Source organism: Silurus aristotelis (assembly GCF_946808225.1).
Source record: "Silurus aristotelis genome assembly, chromosome: 26".
Classification (NCBI taxonomy): Eukaryota; Metazoa; Chordata; class Actinopteri; order Siluriformes; family Siluridae; genus Silurus; species Silurus aristotelis.
In genome coordinates, this window is record NC_139599.1 from 8,904,412 (window position 1) to 8,930,865 (window position 26,454).

At 37.7% G+C, this 26,454-nt stretch overlaps 1 long non-coding RNA gene across 3 annotated transcripts in view; it reads right to left on the reverse strand.

Moving 5' to 3' along the window:
• LOC310720913 overlaps nt 1-26,454 on the reverse strand; it is a 94,242-nt gene that overhangs the window by 32,326 nt on the left and 35,462 nt on the right. The window contains exons 3-4 of one of the 3 annotated variants that reach the window (XR_014531853.1): nt 17,638-17,684; nt 15,857-17,222 (exon numbers count right to left, since the gene is read on the reverse strand). This is a non-coding gene — a long non-coding RNA (uncharacterized lncRNA). Of the gene's footprint in view, nt 1-15,856; nt 17,223-17,355; nt 17,685-26,454 lie in introns of those variants that run through there. The other 2 variants (XR_014531852.1, XR_014531854.1) reach the window with 2 other exon arrangements.

The following is a 26,454-nucleotide window of genomic DNA, read 5'->3' on the forward strand; positions in this document are numbered from 1 at the left end:
TCTTCACGCTCTCCTCGTTCACACAGCGCTTCACTCGTCAGCTGCATTCCTGAACGCTGAGGTAAGAGGGCACTACACCTCATTGAGTCAGAACACACACACTTCCATACATCTACATACAAAAAACTTTTTTTTTTTGTTTTTACACAAAGCAAGCATATATATAGTTGCAGAGTGCATGCAGATATCTGAGAGCCGCATGCACACCAGTCAAAAATCACTTTCAGATTTGAATTTAAACATGTTGGAATTCAGAGCCCAAATCTTATGTGCCACATGTGGCTACATTTTATATATAACATTTTTAACATTTCTTAATTTGAAATACATAGGGTTTTTTTTTTTTGCCATTTTTTAATAGATTTATTATATAGTAAGTATGGTCCTATAATATATAATAGATATATAAAACAGAAAACCAAAAAAAAAACCAGAAAGTGTTTTATTGCTTTCTATAATTAACAATTAAAATTTTTATTTAATAATAAATAAAATTCAAAAAATGATAGTTCCATTTAATGTTAAGCAATATGTGCAAAACAAGCGAGCACCTGTTATCATTTATGTTATAGCAGCTATAGGCTGTAGTTTTCTCTCATTCTACCCTTTGCTTTCCTTTTTAAAACAAATAAACAAACCTGGACAATTGTCATCAATTGCTATTTCGTTTTCAGTATGTGTGATGGTAATCTGATTTAGGTCAGTGAGGAAGTCTAATGTTCTGGTGGATTACCAAGGCCTTAAAATATTGTTTGGTGAATCCATCTGAAAAATGTTATACAGTATTGTTTTCGTATTAGAGAGAACACTTAGTTTGGGAAAATAAATATTTTGGCCATCACAGAATCACATATTATACTGTTGTGGTCTAGAACTTAGGACAAAAAAAATCTAAATTCATAGGACATTAACATAAAACTTGATTTTTTTCAGATTTTCTGATACTTGTAATATACTGGTAATACAAAACATAATATATACATATATAATATATACATATGTATATATATTTCATCATATTTATATTATATTCATTATAGGTCCTGCACTGCTGTAGTTCAACCATGGGCAGCTTCCAGGAAACATCTTTAATTCCTTTAAAAAAAAAAAAAGGTAGGTAGGTAGGTAGGTAGGTAGGTAGGTAGGTAGGTAGGTAGGTAGGTAGGTAGGTAGGTAGGTAGGTAGGTAGGTAGTGAAAATCAGACAATGTTCCTCCAGAACCCTGGTGCTACACCAAACAACATAGAGCCACAATGCACAACATAAAGCTACATAAAGTGTATTGAGTGCAAACAATGCAGAAGAAAAAACAGTACAGACAGACAACACAAGACAGTGTGGGACAATACACATAACCCAAAATATATCCGAAGATATATCATGTGCTCATGTTATAAAGAAAACTACCCTTTTTAGTCTGAACTCAATGACCCCTCCTCAAGTCCAGAAGCCCATTCTGCTTTATCTAGCACTGGCAGATTTCCTTTTCAATAAAAAGCCTGTTTGGAGCCGAAACCTCCCACCTCACACTGTTACAAAGCCATGGGGAAAGAGTTGCCCTTTCTCTGCGTTAGTGATCTCAGCTGTGTTAGTGAACCAACAGGTGAGGTTAAGAGCAACAGGTAGAGCTTAATGAAATGTGTTCTTGAGATGCTTTGAGCTTCTGTGCGTGTGTATGAAATATTGGGTGTGAATGCTTAAGATGCAGAACTCAATATAGGAAAATAGAAGTAAGCAAAGGCAATGCATTACTGGTTACATATTTAAAAAGCACATTCCCTTCTGGCTGTTCTAAGCAGAGCTACTTTATATAATGCTATATAAAGCTGTACAATGCAAGTGGTCTGATCCCTGCAGATTTCTTCAAATAATTCATCTTGGAGGAAAAATTAGCAAATAGCCATCTCACATTTATGTTGCTTCTTGATATTTCCATTGAACTTCTTTCTTAAAGTAACCCAAGCAGCTATTTGGGTGACCATAACCGTATCTTATTTTTACTTTAAATAGCAGTCATTTTATTTGACTAAGACTTTGGACTACACTACTATCTCAAAATATATTTTCAAGAAATTATCATTCTTTATTTAACCATTTTATGAAACATTATACATGCTTAAAATGCGCCATATATGTTAAAACTGCATGATTTTTATGACTTAAGTGCAACTACAAGCAAGGTGTCATCAAGTTCAAAACAGTGAGAGGCTGAGAGCACACAGAGCCCAAGTGCTTTGCTGTTAGTGTGTGTTTACACAGGCTAAAGATCTGTAATGCTTCAACCAGAGAGAGAAGAAGTGGCCAGAACTCCCTTAGCGGGCCCCGCTGGAACAGAGTGCCAAGAAACTTTACTGAGAGAAGCACATAAACAATAACATTGAAACAGAAAGAGTGAAGAAAAAGTAGTATATGTATATATATGTGTATATATATATATATATATATATATATATATATATATATATATATATATATATATATATATATATATATATACATATATATACATATACTACTTTTTGGTCTTTTTAAGTTTTTGGTCACTCTTTCTATTTCATTGTCCTTTCAATACCTTTCTGTGTATTGGAACCACAGCTAAAGTGAGCATTACAGTAAAATGTCTTCCTGTGTTTTATGGTCACTTCAAAGATGCAAGTTAGAACCACAAAAGAAATCAGTTCCCAAATCAAATGGAGATAATGAACCATTACCATACCATATTACAATTCTAGACACACTTCAGATTATGTGGATAAATATTGCCAGCCAATCAGAAAGCAGGCATGGCTATGTCACATAGGTCGCATTTCTGCACACCTTTTATTGAGAATCCAACATGTAATAAAGAAACCAGGCAGCAGTCAAGTGATAAACAAACAAAGAAAACACAAATTCTGAAAACTCACAGAAATGCTTTCCCAGAAATGGTAAAAGATTAGCACGAGAGTTTAACACATAACAGGTGCCATCCTTATCAGGTGAGTTGAAGGCAAGTAATGTCCACGCCGTACCATGGTGAGGAATAGTGGTAGCCCATGAATAGACAATGGATTCCGATAAGGAAAGCAGAGTTTTCCAAAAGCACTGAAGCACAAAGACAGAGAAGAGACGAGCCTTTGTTGTGACATACACAGTGAAAATCTTTTTTTTTACTACATGTCCCAGTTTTCTAGGAAGCTGGGGTCAGAGGGCAGGGTCAGTTATGGTACAGAATCCCTGGAAGGTTAATGGCTGTTCAGTAGCAAGTTGTCAATGCCAGGGTTTAAACTCATGACCTTTTGATCAGTAGCTCATATTCGGTCACTCACACACAACTGCTTTACAATCACAAGTCAATGGGAAAGAATCACACTCTCTTTATCATTAAGGATAATCTTAAATGTATAATGTTTTTGGAACACTGAGCAGTGTGTCTGATTTAAACACATTAATACAAATATTGTAGCGAAACTCGTGGCACAAAATATGGGCTTATACTGCCCCCAGAAATATGATAATTTCGCAAAGTGCACCTGTGCTCAGCTGAACAAACTCACCATTTCCACCATGCAAATGGCTGGTAAAATGCTTCTAATTGGTGCTTCTCTTAGTAAATATGGTTTTAAGTGTTCGAAAAGTGCTCACTCTTTAGAATTGTTTTTAAAAAATGTTAAACTATAGAATACTTGTTATACTAACAGTACTAGGTTCTGATTTTTAAGAGGTTAATAATTTTTTTTTTAATTGCTGAATGGAATATTTGATGGCACAAACTAAAGGAGAAATTAGGCATTAATTTGACTTAAATTAATAAATAAATGATTGAAATCTGAAACTCTAATAATGATCACAAGAACAATAAAATGTATTATTGTTTGTAGCTGAAGTTTAATGTTGCTTTAATTATTCTAGAAATACATTAGCGAGAGAGAGAAAGAAAAGTCAGAGTGTGGCAGACAATGAGAGGCACAGAACAACTCATCACCTCCATTCTTGGTCATGATGTGGACGTCCAGTCTAATAAAGACAGAGCATGAGTCAAACAAGGGCTTAGTTACCAAAAAAAAAAAAAATCGACTTTCCTCTCACCCATACACAAGTACAATCTGTTCTGCGTTGTCACCCCATAACGTCACTTTCCTCGCCACAGAACTAGTGACCCAGTGGACTGACCCCAAGCTGTGTGAGTAATCGGCACTGAGGAACTCACTATCGATTTATAAAATGGGAGTGAACGAGTATGACTCATGCTGGGGCTTACTCACAGGAAGTGGAGTGCATGAGTGTCTGGTGCCACTGAAAGGTGTGGTGTCTGTGTGTGTGCCAATGTTTGCCAATTCATTGTCTCCAAATATCATCAGTGTGTGTTTTTAGAATTTATTGCCAGATCTCTGTGTTAAAAAAAAATTCACTAGTAGAATAATAATACAGCTGGTAATACTACATATTTCACCATAAAAAAAGGCTGCACACCTTATCCTTTATCCAACTGTTCAATCAACTAGTCAGGGCGGTAGTACAGTACATTAAAAAATGCATGTACAGGTTAAGAGCTTCTATTATATTTTGTAGTGAATAGGGTTTATATTGTGTGTGATCCCACTGACTTAAGTTACAACAGCAGGAGTTTAAATCAAGTTACACTCTTGTCAGCCAAGAGCAGTAATCTGAGGCTAATGTGGGCACTGGTCCACCATAACTGGTCGACTGAATATAATTATTATTCAACTGTCCAGTTTTAGTGAAAATGTGCCCACTGTAGCCTTAGAGTCCTGTTCTTGTCTGATAGAAAAATAATTGTACTGCAGCCACTTCAAGGTTCAACATGTGCTTTTTGAGATGCTTTTCTGCTTATCATGGATGTGAAGAGTGCTTATTTTAGTTACCATGGCATTTCTGTTTACTTAAACCAGCCTGGCCAAACTCATCTGATCTCACTCATCAGACAGGCATTTCCCCTGACCAAGTCACTTACTGGATATTCCTCTAAATTGAAGACTGATGTGTCTGGAAATCCCAGGAGATCAAAATGTCCTGAAATACTCAAACCAGAATGTCTACAACAACCATGAAATCATTACAGCCAGAAATTCTCCCTTTTTAATAAACCTCTGTCTTGATTTTATGCTTTATCACTTTATCACTGCTACATAATCGGATAGATCCACATGAATGTGCATGTGTGCTTAATAAAGTGAATAGTGAGTATATATAACAGTAATGAATTAATGAATTAATAATAATAATAATAATAATAATAATAATAATAATAATAATAAAAATATTAATAAATACACTGGCATTATGCATGTATCCCAAAAAGTAGTCTTTGGAAAAACCATGCACCAGGCAAATCTGCTCATAAAGCTCTAAGCAACACACATGGTGCTAATTGTCACCTGGTTTTGGAAGGCGAACAACGATTTAGTGCAAAACTGGCTGCCACTAAAAGGTTAGCACATCATGTGGAATAAATAATTACCTGCTCTCATCCCCCTTTTGCTCTGATTTTCTACTTTTTTGCGCTAAAACTGAAAGTTTTTCATGTACATGCGGATATAAGCATGCACAATGCTATTAATCCATCTGGCATGTCTGTAATTAGTGTTTACTAAATAGCTGTAATAGGCAGGGAATTTTATTGTACAATAAATGTAATTGTTTCTTATTATACAATACATTTCACTAACATTTTACTTTTAATAAACAGCAAAAATAATATCTTATAGCAAGTGAAAATATTCTGAAGACAATCTAATGCTTACTGTTTTTACAATTCTAAGAATGCAGTAAATGTAATATGTTATTGTCAAACCTATTTCTAAATTACTAATGTTTTTTATTTTAAGTATGAAAAAAAAAAGAAATAGAATAATATTAAAATGAGGAATTAAAAAAATTGAAATGTTTTAAAGCATCTAAAAAGCAGCTTAAAGGAAAAAAAAGATAGAAAAACAGTAGGACAGTAAAATGGAAATGAAACTAAAATTGAAATTACTCAAAATAACTCAACATACAGCCATTATTTTCTAAATAACTGGCAACAAAAGTGAGCACACACTGTGAACGTGTCAAAACTGTGTCCAAAATGTGAATCTTCTTCTTTTTATTTCAGCTTCTCCCATTACCCCTCTACACATGTCCAAACCATCTCAATCTCACCTCCCTCACCTTGTCTCCAAAACGTCCAACATGCGCTGTCCCTCTAATAAACTCATTTCTAATCCTGTCCATCCTCATCACTCCCAACGAAAACCTCAACATCTTCAGCTCTGCTACCTCCAGCTCCACCTCCTCTCTTTTACTCAATGCCATTGTCTCTAAACCATACAACATCGCAGGTCTCACCACAGTCCTATAAACTTTTCACTTCACTCTCACAGATACCCTTCTATTACAGTGTCCAAAATGTGAGCATCATTGTTATGTAGCACTGCCTTAATCCTGCAGGGCATGGAATTCACCAGAGCTGCACAGGTTGTTGCTGGGCTCCTATTCTACTCCTCCATAATGACATCACGGAGCAGCTGGATGTTAGACACATGGTGCTTCTCCACCTTCTGCTTGAGGAGTCCCACAGGTGCTTATTAGGGTTTAGGTCTGGAAACATACTTGACGGTGTGTTTGGGGTCGTTATTATTTTGGAAAATTGCTGTCTGGCCCAGTTTCTGAAGGAAGGGCATCATGTTCTGCTTCAGAATGTCAATGTACATTGTGGAATCCAAGTTTCCCTCAATGAACCGCAGCGCTCCAGTACCAGCAGTAGTCATTCAGCCACAGTCCATGATGCCATCACCACCAGGTTTCTTCCTTATGCCATCTCTGGGAGTTTTTCCTTGCCACAGTCGCATGACTGTGTCTTGCCTCCAGTCGTGTGACTGGAGGCAAGACACATTTTCTTAGAACTTCTCACTAGGGTGTCACCACACATGTGGGACACAATCTGAGCCAAACAAGTTTATCTTAGTCTCACCAGATCACAGGACATGGTTCCAGTAATTCATGCTTTTGGACAGGCTGTCTTTAGTAAACTGCTTGCAGGCTTTCTGTGAGCCAGCTTCAGTAGAGGCTTCCTTCTGAGATGACAGCCATGCAAACCGTTTTTTGCAGTGTATGGTCTGAGCACTGACAAGCGGAACTTCCGCTTCTGCAACTCTAAAGCAATGCTGCCAGCACTTATGCGTCGGTTTTTTGAAGCAGCTTATGGACCTGACGCACAGCACGAGGACTCAACTTCTTTGATCGACCCTTGTAAGGCCTGTTCCGAGTGGAACCCGTCTTGGAAAACCTCTGTATGACCCTGGCTACTGTACTGTAACTTAGTTTAAGAGTGTTACTGATCTTCATATAGCCTGGGCCATCTTTGTGGGGAGCAAAAATTCTAATTCTCAAATCCTCAGAGAGTCTTTGCCATGAAGTGCCATGTTGAACATCCAGTGTTCAGTCTGAAACAATAGTACTCAAAGCACCAACTTTTAACTGCTCTAATACAAGATACACAAATTTGTATGGTCCTGTCAAGCAGACAAAAACATGAACTTGATGAATAGTACATGTGACTTTGCATGATTACACGACATACAGCCGTGATCACTTAGAGTGATTCACTTTTGTTGCCAGCTATTTAGACAACAATGGTTGTACGTTGAGTTATTTTCAGAGTACAGTAAATCTGTACAGCTGTACAAGCTGCACATTGACTACTCAAAAAATATATCCAAGTTTCATTTCTATTGTATTGTCCCTTGAGAAGATCTACTAAAATGGTTGCTGAAATGCGAGTGGTGTACTCACTTTTGTAAATAATCCTGCGCACACACACACACACACACACACACACACACACACACACACACACACACACACACACACAATTCTCTTGAGTCATACACCTCATGTATATTTTAGGGCAGGTATGCACAGTGTACGCACACTTTTCCTAACGAACACACAGATACCACTGATGACTCGTGTTAAGACCCTAAAACATCAAGCGTACTAAGTACTAAGTCCCTGTCTGGCTAGCTGTGGAGAAGTCCAAATCAATGCAGAAGTCAAAATCAGTGCACAATAAGAGAAAGAAAACAGAAACACACAGACAATACCTGATTTCTCAGCTTCTTATCTGAATGCACCTGCCCTGACATGTATGAAGCTGAACAGCCCAAGGTCTGATGTTCATTCATTCAATTATTTTCTTCCGCTTATCCGTAATTCGGGTCGCGGGGGCAGCAGTCTAAGCAGGCCCCCGCCTTCGACTGCTGCCCAATCCTCACAGCACCGTCCCTTACGGTCCCTCCTGGAGGTGGTGAGCCCACGGGAAGGCGGCCCCACGTCACTCCGACGTCACGGACCTTGATATTTCCCTCGTAAGGGACCCCCAGAGCATAGAGGGTTAAGGGCCTTGCTCAAGGGCCCAAGAGTGGCAGCTTGGCGATACCGGGGCTTGAACCCCAGCCCTTCCGATCGGCAACCCAGCGCCTTAACCGCTGGAGCCACCACTCCCCTCAGGTCTGATGTTCATAACCTGGAAATTGTAACCTTCAAAATCTATTTGAACACCTTCCCAGAAGAATAGAAATTACTATAGCAACAAATGGGGAATACATGTGGAAGTGATCGTTTGTAAGTCACCCTGGATAAGGGTGTCTTCCAAATGCAATAAACATAAAAGTGGAATGGGATGTACAAAAACATTCAATCATTTTTCTTATGTATGAACTTTATCCTGGTCACCGTTACACCGTTCTTGATCTCAGAACCCCTGGGAGCTCAGTAATGATGGGACCTCATTCTGGATGAGTCCATCACATAGACAGTAACATAAGCTCAGGACTAAAGCAGGGACCCTGGAGCTGTTGTGTGGCAATGCTCCCTGCTGCTTTAACACATACACTTGCAGCCCTTTTACACATGGACGTGTCAATGTGGTTCCATTCAGTTTTAACGGCCTTCCACAGATCATAAACAGGTTGTCAAGAAGCTGTGTTAGGCCTGTTAACATGAAATGGGTCCTAACTTTGAATCATCTGCATCACTTTTCTGGCAAAAAGAACCTTGGCCCATTTCACTGTTTTTTGCCCTAGAGTGTTGAACACCCAGAAAACCTTGTTGAACTAAATACTTACAGAACCAGAACATTCTACTAACCTCAAATTGCTAGTTGAGGAGCTGATACAGTATATTGTAAATATTACATATGAAAAGTGCTGTTCGTGAGACAGACAGTTATTTTAAAAGATTCTAATCATGTCATTACAAAAAAAATTGACTTTTTCTGTAAACAGATCAGAGCAGGATGCCTTTATAAAGCATAGAACCCCAAACATTTTAAAGTAGCCCCAAAGAATGCATTTTTCTTCCCCCTAAGAGTGTAAAGGCCTCAGATGCAGCTGCTGAAATTCAGTATGTATTATGTTCACTGACCAGGCATCTTCTATTCAAGGATTGTTAATATGCATCCAAATCCAATTAATTCTTCTCTCTCTCTCTCTCTCTCTCTCTCTCTCTCTCTCTCTCTCTCTCTCTCTCTCTCTCTCTCTCTTTCTCTCTCTCTCTCTCTTTCTCTCTCTCTCTCTCTCTCTTTGTGTGTGCGTGTGAAATAACATGATGAGAGAAGCTGCTTGTGCAGTGGGCATGGGGATTCTGTGTTGGTATGTTCAGTATGTGGCATTGTGCCTGCCCTCGCTCCTGGAGAAACAATAATAAAGTATGATTGCAAAACCCCAGACCCAGGTGGAAAAAAAAACTTGAACACTATTAAACACACAAACACACACACACGCTCACAAGTATACTTAATACACCTGGAAAATAGGACCTCAGATAAACAGAACAGGAAATGGTCCCCACATGTTATCACTGTGTTTGTGTGTGTATGTGTGTGTGTGTGTGTGTGTGTGTGTGTGTGTGTGTGTGTGTGTGTGTGTTTAGCAGGACCTTTGGAAGGGAAGGTCCCCACAAAATACATTACAGACAGGTGACCTCTGCAAACTATTAAATAAATGTATGTCTGTGTGGATACATTTGATTGCTTATAACTGTGGGGACCTTCAATTCTATAAGACATAATGTTGCACTGCTTACACTTAAATCTGAACCATTAATCATTCAGGGTTTTTTTTAACCGTTTAAAAAATACCAAATTTACTCACGGAGACAAGCCCACACATGTCAAAACATCACCTCACCTTTGTAGGGGCATTTGATATCAACCACAATATAAAAATAAAAACAATTCTGAAAAAAAAAAACATCTGTGGATATTGGGGTTATGCTGTGACGGATGTGAGTCACACACCTCAAGGAGCTGAACTGGAGTGAACTTACAATAAGTTTTGGTTTGGTAGGAGATAAGAGTGTTAGACATTTAAGTCTAAAAATGGCTCAGCAATGATTTCAGCGTGAACTGGCTTTTTAAATGTTATTTTCGTGGCAGAATATTAAGACCCAATTTAGAACATTCTGTTAGCAGGAGAGCTCAATCTACTTCACTCAAAAGTGAAGCTACTAAAAAAAACGTAGCTTTGAAGATTAATGCAAAAAGGAAAACATAGTGTATACTACTATTAAAAAATGTGACATTTAAAATTAAGGCAGAGGCATAGGTGGAAAATATTACTAGCTATATCCTATAATATTTTATATTATAATATAATATTAGTTCCATTTAATTTGTGGATGTTTAAAGAAATGTTTAGTGGGTTTTATCACATTTCTTTGTCTTTCTAATGTTATGATGTGAAACAACCAGGTACTTTCTGTTTTCTGGGTGAAGGTACTGTAAGTAAAAAAGGTAAATCTAATTTAATATCATGTTTTTCTTTTATTAACATTTCTTATTTAAAATCTTGGGTGAAAAGTCAGAAGGGTGTTTCATGGGAACATTTTTCATATGACTATTTAGTCATCAGTAAATTGTGCTTTAAAATAAAGGCACAAGTTTAAAAGTTTACAGCAAAAACATCTTTCACTATAAAAAAAAAAGCGTCCACAATTCACTTTTATTATTAAACCAGTTAATTGCTTATTAGGCTCATTAACTTGATGTCTTGCATATAATACTTTGGTTATTTCTTGTCATGCATTATTATTCACAGCCGTTTTCATTCACAGAACACACTTTATACGAAATTGTCTTTAGATTTTATTTGATATTATTATTATTAAAGTTTGTGTTAATGTCCTTCAGTTGAGCAGCCAAACAGGTTTTTATAAATATTACAACTCAATAAATTTATAAATAGAAATAGAAATTTGGTCATCATTAAAAAAAAAAACTTATAGCCTGTACAGTATTTTGGTATTTGTGAAAACTGTGTGCAATTTTCTTTTTCTGTGAGCAATTTCATAAACCTAGAGAATCAGAAGAAAGATCAGTTATGATAATAAAATTGGAACTATTATCAACACATTGCACATATAAACAATTATGAAAGCTTTATATAAGCATGTTAGCCCTAGTCTGATGTTCACACCGCATGTCAACTAACATTTTGCTGAGTAAGAAAGAGTTTCAAATTCAAGATGGTGGCTAAAACTTTGTATATAGTATATGTATATAATATTTTTTAACCTTTTTATAAGTCATATACAATCATGCACAGCTTGGACTAGTCTATTTATACTAGCAGATAAATTTGCTCAACTATTTATTTATAGACGTAAGAAAAAAAATCTGGACAAAAAACTACAAGTAATAATGAGAAATAATATAAAGAAATATAGTTTCTTTGCAGTGTTTTCACACTTACATTCAGTAAATAACTGGGTAGAAAATGACCATTAACACATATGCATAGAAACATTTCCGTATATTATGCAACTATACTCTTTATTTCTCAAACTTGATCAGTCAGGAGGTTTTTCAATATCATGACTCCCACAATGAATAAATTAAAACACTTGTTCTATTACATTATTATCTCCATATACTGATACTGTATGGATTTTATATTAAAAAAAAAACGTCCACATTTATGTATGAGGCCTCCTGTGGCAGTGTACTGTAAGTGTCAGAAGATTAATTTTTTCTGGCACAGGAGAGTTTTCAGGACAGAAGGCAAGGCAAGGTTGTTGGAAAGTATAAAATGTGTGTATGAGGAGACGAAGCAGGAAATAAGTGCGTGAACTCAGCATGGCATTTATTAAGAAAAGTCCATTAATCATAATCAAAGTCTGGACAATTGGTCAAAACACAGGATATGCCATTATCAGAAAAACGCAAAAGTCAAAACCAGGAAGTCAAACTATAGAAAAGCATCAAGGGGAAACCGGAAAACATGGAAGAAACAAAACTTAGACATGCACTTATACACAAAACAAAACTTCGCTATAAGACAGAGAACTATGAAGGGAAAAAACAAGCAGAAATAAGCAGAATAATCAAACAGGAATTTAACAGCAGGTGAATACATTAAGAATTACACACATACAGTATGGCAAAGCAAAGGGCAGCGACCGGACCAGGAAGTGAAAATAAACAATGTCACAATATGTGCTAGTACCTTCAAAAGCACTGTTTTTGAGGGGTTATGTTACAATTATCTTTTTTTAAATTAAAAGACAGAGAGAAGAAAAAAGAAAGGCTGGTTTGCAGCTGCTGTAATGTAAGTGACGGCATGCCACAACATTAAACCTCAATATACACTTTTATAATAAAATTATGAAAGAAAATATTTGGGTAATTACACTTTTAAAAGTGGAATTAAATAACAGCCAGTCCCAGGAAATGAATCAACTCCTGGTTGGTAACAGATACACATTACAGTTATTAATTATTGATTGTTTTCATGGAACCTCTATGAAAACAATTGTGGATTTTATTATATAAATCCACAATTTTCTTATTTGTTTAAAAAAATCTGTAATTCATTTCTTTTTATATATAAATTCTATACATTCACCAGAATCACTGGCAAATATTATGGTATATATTATGAATACTACAGACTTTTTTTAACAAGTTTTACCAGTGATTCTGATTAATGTATAGAATTTATATATAAAAAGAAATAAATTACGGATTTTTTTTAAACAAATAAGAAAATTGTGGATTTATATAATGTATATTAGGTCTTTCAGAGATAACACAGAACTTACTCATATGCACATATGGTACCTTATTGTTCTTTTTTTACAGCATGGCCCAGGGTCGGTCAGTTGTATAAAGCAGCTATAGTAAGAGCCCCTCTCAGGTTTTGACCGTGTGTAAGATCTTTACTATTGAAGCCTAGCAGCTGTCATGTTGATGGTTAGCCTTTGTGTAAGCAAGTTTTTAGTGAGTTCTCACTGCAGGGAAACGTGTCTAAAATATTGTACGTGGAAGACATACGCCACAGATGCAGCTGACAGGGATTAGGCTGCGAAAATGTTGTAGTAGCTCCTGTAAATAAGGTTTTGATGATGCTCAGTAGACAAAAATAGCATGCAGTCACGCGCCTGTCTCTCCAGACATCTTCATTACCATATTTTTCACAGACATCACCGGGACGACTCCATCCCTGCTGTTAGGATGTGTGTGCGTGTGTGTGTGTGTGTGTGTGTGTATGTGTGTGTGTGTGTGTGTGTGTGTGTGTGTGTGTGTGTGTGTGTGTGTGTGTGTGAGAGCAAGAGAGAGGGAAAGAGAGAGAGAGAGAGAGAGAGAGAGAGAGAGAGAGAGAGAGAGAGAGAGAGAGAGAGAGAGAGAGAGAGAGAGATGCTGCTGCTGTCTCCTTGTGATGACTTCTTTAAGAGTGAAGGAAAGGAAAATGGGGAAGTGTGTTTTTTGTGTGTGTGTGTGTGTGTGTGTGTGGTGTGTGTGTGTGTGTGTGTGTGTGTGTGTGTGTGTGTGTGTGTGTGCTTGTATGTGTGTGTGTGTGTGTGTGTGTGTGTGTGTGTGTGTGTGAGAGAGAGAGAGAGAAAGAGAGAGAGAGAGAGAGAGAGAGAGAGAGAGAGAGAGAGAAGAGAGAGAGAGAGAGAGAGAGAGAGAGAGAGAGAGAGAGAGAGAGAGAGAGAGAGAGATGTTGCTGCTGTCTCCTTGTGATGACTCCTTTAAGAGTGAAGGAAAGGAAAATGGGGAAGTGTGTGTGTGTGTGTGTGTGTGTGTGTGTGTGTGTGTGTGTGTGTGTGTGTGTGTGTGTGTGTGTGTTTGACTCAGGGTGTGTGTGTTAAGAGCTAGTAAATGAGATGGTGCTGTCTCCTTGTGATGACTCCTTTATGAGTGAAGAGAAGGGAAACGTGTGTGTGCGTGTTTGAGAGAGAGGGAGAGCGAGAGAATGAAGGAAAGTGTAGATGATTGCACTCTTGAGGGGGTCTTCACAATGGCGGATCAGATAGAGGTCAGGAAAAAGAAGGCGGCGGCTGCGTAAAAAGATGGAAAGCAGAAAACCAGCGGCTGTGTTCCAAACATTCAAAGCTCCTCTAGAGAAGCACACTCCATCAGTCATCTCTCCCCGCCAGTCAACTGAATCATATTGGATTCACAAGAGTATGCGGAAGATCTGACAACACCTGGACTTGAGGAGAGCTGAAAGTAGAAAGGAGCACTGCAGTGGGCGCACTTATTGTAGATTTATTGCCGCCTCGTTAGGCTTAAACCAGCTGTTCTGGTATAAAAGAACAAAGGGATTTGTGGGAAATGCGGTGTGATGGGTGTGGACGAGATTGATGAAGTAGTTTCCTGCCTCAGCAAAAATCCCTGCAATATGAGAACGTGCCTTGTGTGAAATCTAATATATCTCACGCCTGTATATCCGTGTGTGTGTGTGTGTGTGTGTGTGTGTGTGTGTGTGTGTGTGTGTGTGTGTGTGTGTGTGTGTGTGTGTGTGTGTGTGTGTGTGTCAGAAGAAGTGTGGATAAATTGGGCAAATATGTTTCCCTGAGAGATCAATAATAGTAACAGCAATCAATATAATAGCTAAATAACCCCAATTCACTCTCATTTCCGTTTCCTTTTCCTCGTCTTCTCCTACAACTTCCTCCTCTATATTACAAACAGGAAGGTTTTCCTTCTACCTCTCTTTTCCTCTATGTCTACCACTTTCTTTTTTCTATTCTGTCTTTACATATCACCTTATTTTCTGTCTTGTTTTATTTTACATGTGCTTAAAGCTATATACCATCGACATTTAACCCCCCCTTCCTTTTTTCCTTCATATTTCTCTTTCCTTCCTATTTCTCCACATTCTATGTCCTTTCTTCTTTTCCAGTTTCTCCTGTTTCTTTTTGTATAATGATACATCTTTCTATCTCCAATTAATTTTTTTCTTCTTCTGCCTCTTTTTCACACACCTGCATAGTGCAGGTGTGTGAAAAAGAGGCAGAAGAAGAAAAAACTCTCGCTCTCCCTCTCTCTCAAACAGATGTGTCTGTATGTATTCCTTCCTTTTGCCTTTCTTTGTCTTCTTTTTTCAATTCCCAATTTTAAGTGCAATTTCACTTCCTTTCCCTCCTTCATTTCCCACCTCTCATTTCTTTCATGCTCTCTTCTTCCTTTGTCTTTCTCATCATTTATCCTGCTCTTTACCCCATATGAAGTGAGGAAGTGCTTCATTTTACATCATACTTTTTCGATGTATTGTATCTATTCCTCTTATTCTTCTCGAACTATTTCCCCTTATTTCTTTCTGCATCCTGTCTTTCTGAAATCCTTCCCTCTATTACTAATTTCCTCCAGTTTTCTCCTTTTCTCCCTCTCTCTCTCTCTCTCTCTCTCTCTCTCTCTCTCTCTCTCTCTCTCTCTCCAGTTCATGCTATCTGCCTCTCATTGCCCTCGCCTTGCTGCAGTGCTCTCTGATTGGACGAAATTGCACCTCGAACCACTTTAACTCCAGCCCATTGGCTCTCGATCAGACTCAGCGTGAGCGCAGAGGTGCGATGTGGACATACCCTGTCTCTGTCTCTTCCCAGGGGGTGTGAAGAAGACACAGTGGGCATGTCTTCCTAGGCGAGTCCCAGGATGACCGGGAGCTTATCGTGGTGCCTTAAAGATTAAGGCGTATTCGATCGGGCATTTGATCACAGGCAGCTGGATCACAATGAGACGTGAGACTGAGAGACTGCTGAGCAAAACTGCTGAGTCATGGTTTCTAGTTGAGCTCCTTTTCTCTCTCTTCACTCCCTCTTTCATTTTTTTTTTCATTTTGGATGACGCGGCCCAATTGAAAGCGTGATCTGTATAGCTCAAAAGAGTCTGCTAGTTTTTTGTTGATCAATGTGGCTGAGAAATATCCTCTTAAACAGCAAAGCTGACATCTCATTTCCAAAGAGTTACATTTTCACTCAGATTATATAGTACAGTAGCACTTGATCTTAAATGAATGCTATTTTGAAGAGAATTACTGTACATACTATTCTCATATAGTGGTTGGTCAGTTGCTGATAGTCCTTTGCATAAACAATAAACAAAAACACAACATTTTCACTTATTCTCCAAAACTATAATAATGTGATTGGTCTAATAGGTTAATAGGTTAATGACAAAACAGCTAAAAGCCCATTGTTGAATTCGTTATTCTTGTACCTCACATGTTTTACTCTCATTACACTGAACAACCTTGCACCTTATATTACATCAATATCACACTAAATTAATTAGACACATCCAGTTTGGTGTAGAAAGGCCTTTATGTGTACAAAAATATAGTTCTGTATATTAGCTAAAAATTAGGAGCGTATTAAAATGTAACAATACAGTGCATTGAAATAAGATCATTACATATCGTTAGATTATAGCAATCTATCTATCTATCTATCTATCTATCTATCTATCTATCTATCTATCTATCTATCTATCTATCTATCTATCTATCTATCTATCTATCTATCTAAGATGGGTATTACTTACTGTATTATCACTAAATATGGAACTGAATGTAGGACGTGATCCACAAATGGATTTCTCTGGCATGTGATCCTTTCACGTGAGTGTTAGTAAAATTGATTAGCCGTGATGTTACCAATAAATACAGGATATAGCTCAGCAGGTGCTTGATACCAATGCAAAGCATACGCCTTTAACCAATTGTAAAGCATTATTTTTTATTTTATTTTATGGATTTAGAGCTATTCTATTGTACTGAAGTATACAAAATTGTGAGGGGGGGCACAGATTTTAATCTTAAATTTGCCAAAATTATAGCATTTAGGAATTTCCTTGTGAATTGCAGGCATTACAATGGTTTATTATTCATACGCTGCAACAAATAACATGCCATAGAGCTCCAAAAATCCAGAGTGGGTGTGGTCTTTGGGAAAAAAAATCCCTGCACACAATAAGATGACAAAGCAAATTCTTAGGCAGGCATATATACACGCACACACACACACACACACACACACACACACACACACACACACACACACACACACACACACACACACACACACACAAAAAAGGTTTGCCCAGCGATATCCGGCTGAGTCATAGGTTTGAACTTCAATGAGTTGGTGGTATGATAACCACTGGCTTATTTTCACCCCTTCCTGTCCTCCTAACACACTTTTGCTGAATCATGTTTGACCACCCCTCCTCCCCACCATACACACACACACACACACACACACACACACACACACACACACACACACACACACACACACACAAAATGATGCCTATGTGCCAGTCTGACACCTGCAGATTTGCCAGGGTACTGCACTCCTCCATAAACATGCACTCACCATATGGATGTCTGTGGTCCATGCTTTATGATGCCATGCATTGGTATCTGTAAGACACACACACACACACACACACACACACACACACACACACAAATAAGACTGGTTATTTTTTAATCTTCTTTTTATTTGAAAATAAAATATAACAACGTACAATAGGTTTTCCTTCAATTTTATCAACATTTTCTATTACTGAAATTAAGGTACAGTGAAACTGGCTTAAATAAGTACATTTCTATAAGTAATTGTAAGTGTTTCTACCATGGCAGTAATATTTCAGAAAACAGTGAATAAATGCATTTTAATATTATGTATACATAAAGTGCACAGCAGCAAAAAGTGACATTCATTTACAACAGGAACCAAAAACTTGATCAACATCCATCGTTGATGACTAGATGTGGGTGTGTTCAGCAACACGACAAAATTAAGCTCGTTTTATGCAAACATGAAGCAAAAACTGCAGTATACCAATGGGCGTGAAGACACTGAAGTGCACTTTTTCCATCTCCTGATTTGTAGTGTAGAGTGGAATGCTAGTCATGCTGCCAATTGATAAAAGTTACTATAGCAACCAATAATAGAAACACCCACTGGTGACTTTATAGTAAAGCAGCTGGCAACATGGAGCGATAAAACGCATGTCTGTTAGAAACAAAACCGTGTGGAATTTTATGAGGATCAGATGTACATTAGGAATGCGAAAGTCTCAAAGTGTCTCCGTTTGCTAAAGGTGTAGCCTAATGATTGCATTTGGTAGGATGTGCAAAATATGGTTAAAATGTAGGTGATAAGTGGATGAAATAGTAAACCACAGAGCTGTCACAAAGATCGTGCTCAAAAAGGAAACACAAGCTCAATATTAAAATAATGTGTTAAAAAAAAAGAAAGTTTGGATTAAATAAAGAATCTTATCTTCCCGTGTTCTCACCACCTGCAGGAGGGACTGTAAGGGACGGTGTTGTGAGGATTGGGCAGCAGTCGAAGGCGGGGGCCTGCTTGGAGTGCTGCCCCCACGACCCGAATTACGGATAAGCGGGAGAAAATGAATGAATGAATGAATGAATGAATGAATGAAGAATCAAATTTTCCAGAAAAAATACATGCTGTTGAGGGCACAATAATAGCATTAATTGCGCTAACATGCAAACTGGCTAGACGAAAAGGCTGCTGTGTACAAAATACAAAATATCGATTGCAGCTTTAAAACGGTTGCTCACTATTGAACCTTTTGTCCTAAATTAAAAACGTGGCAGTTTAGAAGTAGCACAATCCGACTAGAATGCCATCCACCCGGGCTTCATTGGCAATAAAATTTGAGAGCAACCAGCATGGCAACAATTTGCACCTCATTTTAAGTTAAAGACAAAATCACACACAAAACTGGCTTCCACTAATTGCCCTGTACATCAATCAAAAACATGAAGCCAGTAACATCCTGGTTCTCCATCATTTTTTTAGCTGACTACCCACTTTGCCTGTGATCCTCCTTTAGATGATTATATATATAAGAGGGAGTTGGATATTTTGTGTATTGGCAAATGCGTGGCACTTAAATTGCATGTTTAGGCTTGTACATCAGCTTCATACACAGCACAGTGTTTCAAGCAGAATGTGGTATAATTACTATAATAAAAAGACAGGTGCAAACAGATTTTGCATCTGGCCCAGATGTACCCCATTACCAGAGAGGTCAATGGGGGGGTGTCTTTAATATGTTCATTGCAAGTGTGCATCAACTCACAGGTAGCAAGAAGATTAAAAGTCAAATAAATTGTTCATATGAATTAATGAATTAGAATTAATGAAAAACTAGTTTAATGTTTGATTAGAAAAAATATTTTTTAATATTAGTGGTATAAACATAGTTGTTTTTATGAATATCAACTATTGTTTACCACCGTTAATATATAATCTTCTTCCTCTTTCAGCTTCTCCCATCAGGGGTCGCCACAGCGGATCATCCGTCTCCATACCCCCCTGTCCTTTACATCTGCCTCTTTCAACCCAACTACCTGCATGTCTTCCCTCACCACATCCATAAACCGCCCCCTTGGTCTTCCTCTTTTCCTCCTTCCTGGTGGCTCCATCCTCAGCATTCTCCTACCGATATATCACATGTCTCTCCTCTGCACATGTCCAAACCATCTCAAACTCACCTCCCTCACCTTGTCTCCAAAACATCCTACATAATACATCTAAATCTAACATGATAAGGTTTCACAATTTAACCAAGATCAAGAATATATATATATATATTTTTTCAATTATTAAAATAAAATTAAAATCAATTTCAATCATTGTTTTTTTCATCAGGTAAACTATCATATAGGCAAACCTTGTATACAGATATAGACTATTGCTGCTTTGTTGCTGTTCCCAATTTGTTTTCAATAAATAGTAAGAGTAATCCACCAATAAATCAGTAATCCATCATGTAGGTTTACAGTTTGTGTTAATCATCCGCTACTCTTAGATGTACTGTTTAGACCACAGCTCCATTCTTGAGAGTTGTTTCGAGACCCCACACTTGGCACTGTTGTTTCCATTGACCAATCACTAACCACCGCTGTTCCCAACAACTGCTAACTGATGACCATTTTTACTAATGACACATCATCGGGTGCCATTGTTCCACACAACCAATCAATAATTACCATTTGTCTTAAAAGCAATCACCATTGCTCCCAATGTCCAGTCAATAATCACTATTGTTCATTAAAAATAATTACTGATTATCATTGGTCCTTAAACCCAGTTGCAAATCACTATTGTTCTCAACAACCAATCACTAATAACTATTTGTCCTTAAACCAATCACTAATCCCCAATGTTTCCAAGATGTTTCCAATGTTTTCCAATCACCAATGACCATTATTCATAAAATGAGACATCACAGATTGCCATTATTCCAACACAAGCAATCAATAATCCTGCTAAGGTGTCCCTCTAATGAGCTCCCTCTAATGAGCAAACCAGTGGTGACAGTGTAAAAAAAAAGACTCCCTGAGATGGTACAGTATGAGGAAGAAACCTTAAGAGGAACCAAACACAAAAAGAAATTCATCCTCATCTGGGTGACACCAAATGACCATTCATTATCGTTTCATCATTGTTGAGGTTATCAACTGTTCAGTGATGCTGCACACTGTTTACCTTAATTTATAAAGTTATAAGTGATAAACTTATATAATTATACATTTCAAAGTTAGATCCATCATCTATTTCATTCTGTATTTCCAAGAACCAATCACCGATCATTATTGTTGCCAAAAACAAATCGCAATAATTTTTTTTTATTTGAATAAACCACAATTCACAAAAAAATGTCTGCAAATCCTCAGAGAATCCAACTGACGTGCGAATGAATCGATGATGTTATCAGGTTCCTTCATGCCACATTTTGAGCAGGTGTAAGTTACTTTCGCATTCCAGCAGTTACGGTTATGAAGGTTTCCATCCAACACTTCGACCCAGTGCTTTTGCCTGCTTTGTTGGTTTGCTCTGACCCTGGAACTGTTTTCAAACTTTGTTTTCTCTGCTTGCTAATTTTATTCATTAAAAAATGTTTAACATTACTCAGTTAGTGTCCTGCATTTTGGGTGCTTCTTCCACTCACCGCAGTATATACTACCTGTTATATCGAAATCATAATCAGTTATAATGCACAGTAAACAGAAACAGCTGGAAAAATACTAAGTGGGTATTTGTTTCTGTCGTGGCAGAAAAGGCAGGAGAGGAGACAGACACTGCAGTGACGTCTGATATTAGAGAGCAGACAGCAGCACATTAATCTGTACCTCTCAGCCTCTCTTGCTTTCTCATTCCTGCCGTATATAACCGTCAATCTCTAACGTTTTTTTTTATCATTTTCTTATTGATGTGAGTGAATATGTGCGAGGGTCTCTCACTCTTTATCGCCAGTTTTATTATTTCTCTGTCTCTATCTCTCTGTCTGATGGAGGGAGGGTAGGCATATCTGCAATGGTTGCCATGGCACCAGACAGCTCTGTTTCTGCCACTGTTCATGAGTAAACGTGTGTGTGTGTGTGTGAGTGTGTGCGCAAGTGTCTACTACTCCACGAATTTGCGAGACAGCGTGATTACATGTGCTAGGCTGCCATTCAGCTGCCGTCTCGTTAACGGGCTGCTTCGCCGAGCTAATTAACACGCTGTCCATTCATTCAGACAGCCACAAACAGCCGATAGGTAATTAAAGGCCATCTGAAAATGACACGTTTACGCAGACTGGCAAGCGATGTGTGTGGGTGTGTGTGTGTACACAACACAGAGCTCTGTGTGGCTCGCTTTTAAATTATCTGATAGAGATGGATCACAGTGATCAATTTGTGTGTGTGTGTGTGTGTGTGTGTGTGTGTGTGTGTGTGTGTGTGTGTGTGTGTGTGTGTGTGTGTGTGTGTGTGTGTGCACGCACACGACTGATTGTTGGACATGTTTTCATTCTTTATTGTGGCATATTTATTAAGCGTTCGCCGAAAGGAGAGCAACTCTGACCAAATGCTTCAGGGTTCAAGCAAAACAAAGCATTCTTCAGCATCAGGTTTAGGGGAAAGGTGATCTAGAAGCAGGGCTGTAAATCACGATGAGCAAATTATAATAACATATATAACTAATTACATTTTTATTAAAACTATCTATATTTCCATTCATCCATCCATCCATCCATCCATTGCAAAAACAGATCATAAAGCATTATAAGATAAAAAAAAGAAATTAGTATTGCATGGTTGTCAATATCAGCTATTATTCAAGGTTTCAGGATTGGAAGAGAAAAAAAGGAGCACTATTTCTATGTATAATGCTTTATTACTTTAAACTCTATCTAACTTTCACATTTTATAAATATATGTTTTTAGTATTAAATGTGTGTGCGTGTGTGTGTGTGTGTGTGTGTGTGTGTGTGTGTGTGTGTGTGTGTGTGTGTGTGTGTATATACAAGGTGATATAGAAGCAAGGCTATAAATCATAATAATCAAATTATTACATATATAAGTTCTTCAGTTTTCATTCAGACTATCTATCTATCTATCTATCTATCTATCTATCTATCTATCTATCTATCTATCTATCTATCTATCTATCTATCTATCTATCTATCTATCTATCTATCTATCTATCTATCTATCTATACTGGGTATTACTTACTGTATTATCACTAAATATGGAACTGAATGTAGGACGTGATCCACAAATGGATTTCTATGGCATGTGATCTTTCTTTCTATCTATCCATCCATCAATCCATCAATCTGTTTAAATATAATTTCCTTATTATCCTTTTGCAGTTTAGTGGTCAAGTGCTTCTTTCCCTCCAAGGTTCTTTTTAGCATAAGATTTCAGAAACAAGTAGTTAAACACGTTCAGCATTTAGACTGTGAATATTATGAGTTTTTTTTTTTTTTTTAAATAAAGTTTCATGTTTAAAATGTTTTAAGGGCAATATTAGCATACAAATGAACAACAAGAATGACTTCGCTCTTGTTGAATACACATCGCTCAACTTAACTGTTAAATTCTGCAAAGCTGTTTTGAGACAATGTCCGTTGTGAAAAGCGCTATAGAAATAAACTTGACTTGACTTAACTTCCTCATCAAGGCTACTGATGTTGAGTTTGACTTGTGTTTTAAATTTGTGTGAAATATACATATAATAATGGGTTGGTGTGATACATGTAATTTTTCAATAGCAACAGTACAGAGCCTAGTGTTTTATTCCTCTTATACCACAGTATTTTGCTAACATTAACCATGTATTTCTTTTTAAAGAACAGCACATCATTCTTCTTATCCATCGACAGTTATTTTAAATGTTCTGGGACTCCTACAAAACAAGTTAGTTCCTGCCATAGTGCATGTTACAGCAGAGCCACTCAATCACTCAACTTTGTTTTCTCCTGAAGTTAATAAAGGAAGAATTATTCAGCTTGTCATTTTACAAATGCAAAGCCGTCTTGCCTTTCAGTGATACAACACTCTGACTCTGGAAACTCCTTTGAAAATTGCTAAATAAACATCTCACGGAAAACATTCTTTATTTCTTTACTTCCACCAAACAAGTTGTCACGGTGTCAGGCGAAAGAACGTGCCGGAAACCGAAGTGAAATCCACAAGGTTTTTTAAAGAAGAAAAACAGGGCAAAGCAGAAAACGGCAAACAGCAATGAAACTCCAGGTTAACTAAACCTGGTGAAAGCTGAGATCAGACTGATGTGAACAAAACACACAGAGTCCCGTAAACAGAGATAAACCAACCGAGGAGCTTGGGTAGTCCGACATTGTTCCTTAGTATCAATCTTTTTTTTATTCTACAGTATATGGACAAAGGTTTGTGGATACTTGACCATACGATCGGTATGTGCTTTTTAAACATCCCATTCGACATTTAGTCCTCATTTGATTTTAGAATAACCTCCAATCTTCTGGGTAAATTGTGTTACTACATTTTATAGTATGGGTGCAGAAATTTGTACTCATTCAGCCACAAGGATGTTAGTATAATCTGGGCACTGATGTAGGGTGAAAGGGGTGCAGGCAGTAGTCCAGTTCATCCCATAGGTTTCTCATAGGGTTGAGATTAGAGCTCTATAGCAGGCCACTCAAGATCTACTCCAACACATTAAACTCCATCTCATTGTGCACAGGGACATTGTCAGGCTGGAACAGGTTTGGGTTTTTTACAGTAGTCCAAGTGAAGGGAAAATTAAATGCTATCCCAGCCAAACACATCCTATACATTTGTCTGCCTCCAACTCTTGTGGTAACAGTTTACAAAAGAACCACATACGACTGGAGAAGTCAAGTGTAGCAATAGCTTTGTCCATATAGTGTACATATGTATTACCTGCTGCTTTCTTAAAATGATTTTTAAAGTGTAAATATTTATATTTATAATAAAAATATATTGTTACAATATATCTAATGGTACACTATGAAAATGATTTAGATTAAAATATATATGTATAAATCATATGCCAAATATATTCCTTGTAGCAAAATCCTTTTTCTTTATCTCTTTTCCTTCACCTTTCCCTCACACACACACACACACACACACACACACACACACACACACACACACACACACACACACACACACACACACACACACACACAGACAGACAGAGAGCACAGCACACACCAGAAGGGAGCAGCATTGCGCTGGAGGGGAAATTCTAGTCGTGATGTGGATCAGAACACACACCTCCGTCTATCCACACCACAGTGGTTGGAAGGATTGGGGCATATGATACTCCTGACGTGCTGCATGTGAGTGTTGTGGAGAGGCCGCATCTCTTTATTATGATACATACGTATTTTTATCCAGTTAAATAATTAAAGATTTATAGATGTAGGTAGCGCATCATTTAGGTTGTCCTATACCTACATACCCAGATGTTTGTATGTGTGTGTGTGTGTGTGTGTGTGTGTGTGTGTGTGTGTGTGTGTGTGTGTGTGTGTGTGTGTGTGTAGGGGGTTATGCAGGGTTGGGTGTTGGAAGAGAACCTCTTTACTTATTTAAACAAAGGGCCTCCGCACAGGCTTGCAAGACAAACACACTTCCCTGAGAAAACATGTGCACATTTACACTGTAACTTATCCAGGGTAGGTCCTCTTCTTCTGGGCAAGAACACACACACACACACACACACACACACACACATGCATGTGACAAGCCTGCAGGGCAGTAAACTAATAGTCAGATGATCTGTTAAAAAAAAAACAGTTCATTTAATCTATCTATCTATCTATCTATCTATCTATCTATCTATCTATCTATCTATCTATCTATCTATCTATCTATCTATCTATCTATCTATCTATCTATCTATCGAACTGTGTTACGCTGCTGCATGCTAAACGTAAATAAAATAGTTTGGACTCTGCTTATTGAACTTCACTTAAATTTAACTGAAAACATACCACAAATTAGTTCCATTGTACCGTATTTTTCGGACTATAAGCCGCTACTTTTTTCCCACGTTTTGAACCCTGCAGCTTAAACAATGAAGCGGCTTATTTAAGAATTTTTCCTAGGTTTTTCCCGGTTTCACAAACTTTAAGCCAAAAAACTGAGCGACATAACATTAGACCAATGAAATTTCCGATCGCACCTCACCTCTGTTCTGAGCTGCATGGCATCAGGAGAAAAAACGTTTTTTTTAAACGCACGACGATGCCAAAAGATAAACTCCCGAGAGAAATAGTTGTGAAAGTAAGGAGAAAGACAGTGAACAATGGCTTTCTTGGTAGGCTACTGTTTAGATACAAGCCGTTGAGTCTGGGTCATGGGATAGCTCGCTAACTCCAGTTGCAACAGAAATCATATAAGCACAGACAGGTTTCCAAAACTTGTGCTTTTTTTCTTGGCAACAGCGTTACGGGTTAGTCAAAGAAACTTAAAAATGAGCATCAGAAAATAATAAGGACATATTCCCCGGCCTTGCACACATGCAGTAATACAGAAAAAATGCGGCGGCAGGCTATTACCAAAATGCCGCTCTGCTCTTAAAGGAGCCACAAAATATTTCACCCGTTACACCGTGTAACAGACACTGTCTTTAAAGCCTGTGTAACGGTTATTAGTTTCAATGTAGGCTTATAGACAGGTGCGCTTATTTATGTTTAAAATAAAAATCTTTGTCAAATTCAGTGGGTGCGGCTTATATATGGGTGCGCTTTATAATCCGGAAATTACAGTAAATATAATATAGAGTTTATTTTCAACTGTACACTTCATCACATAATTTCCAACACAATCTCGTCAGTGGACGTGGATTTACAATTTTTCTGTTGCTTT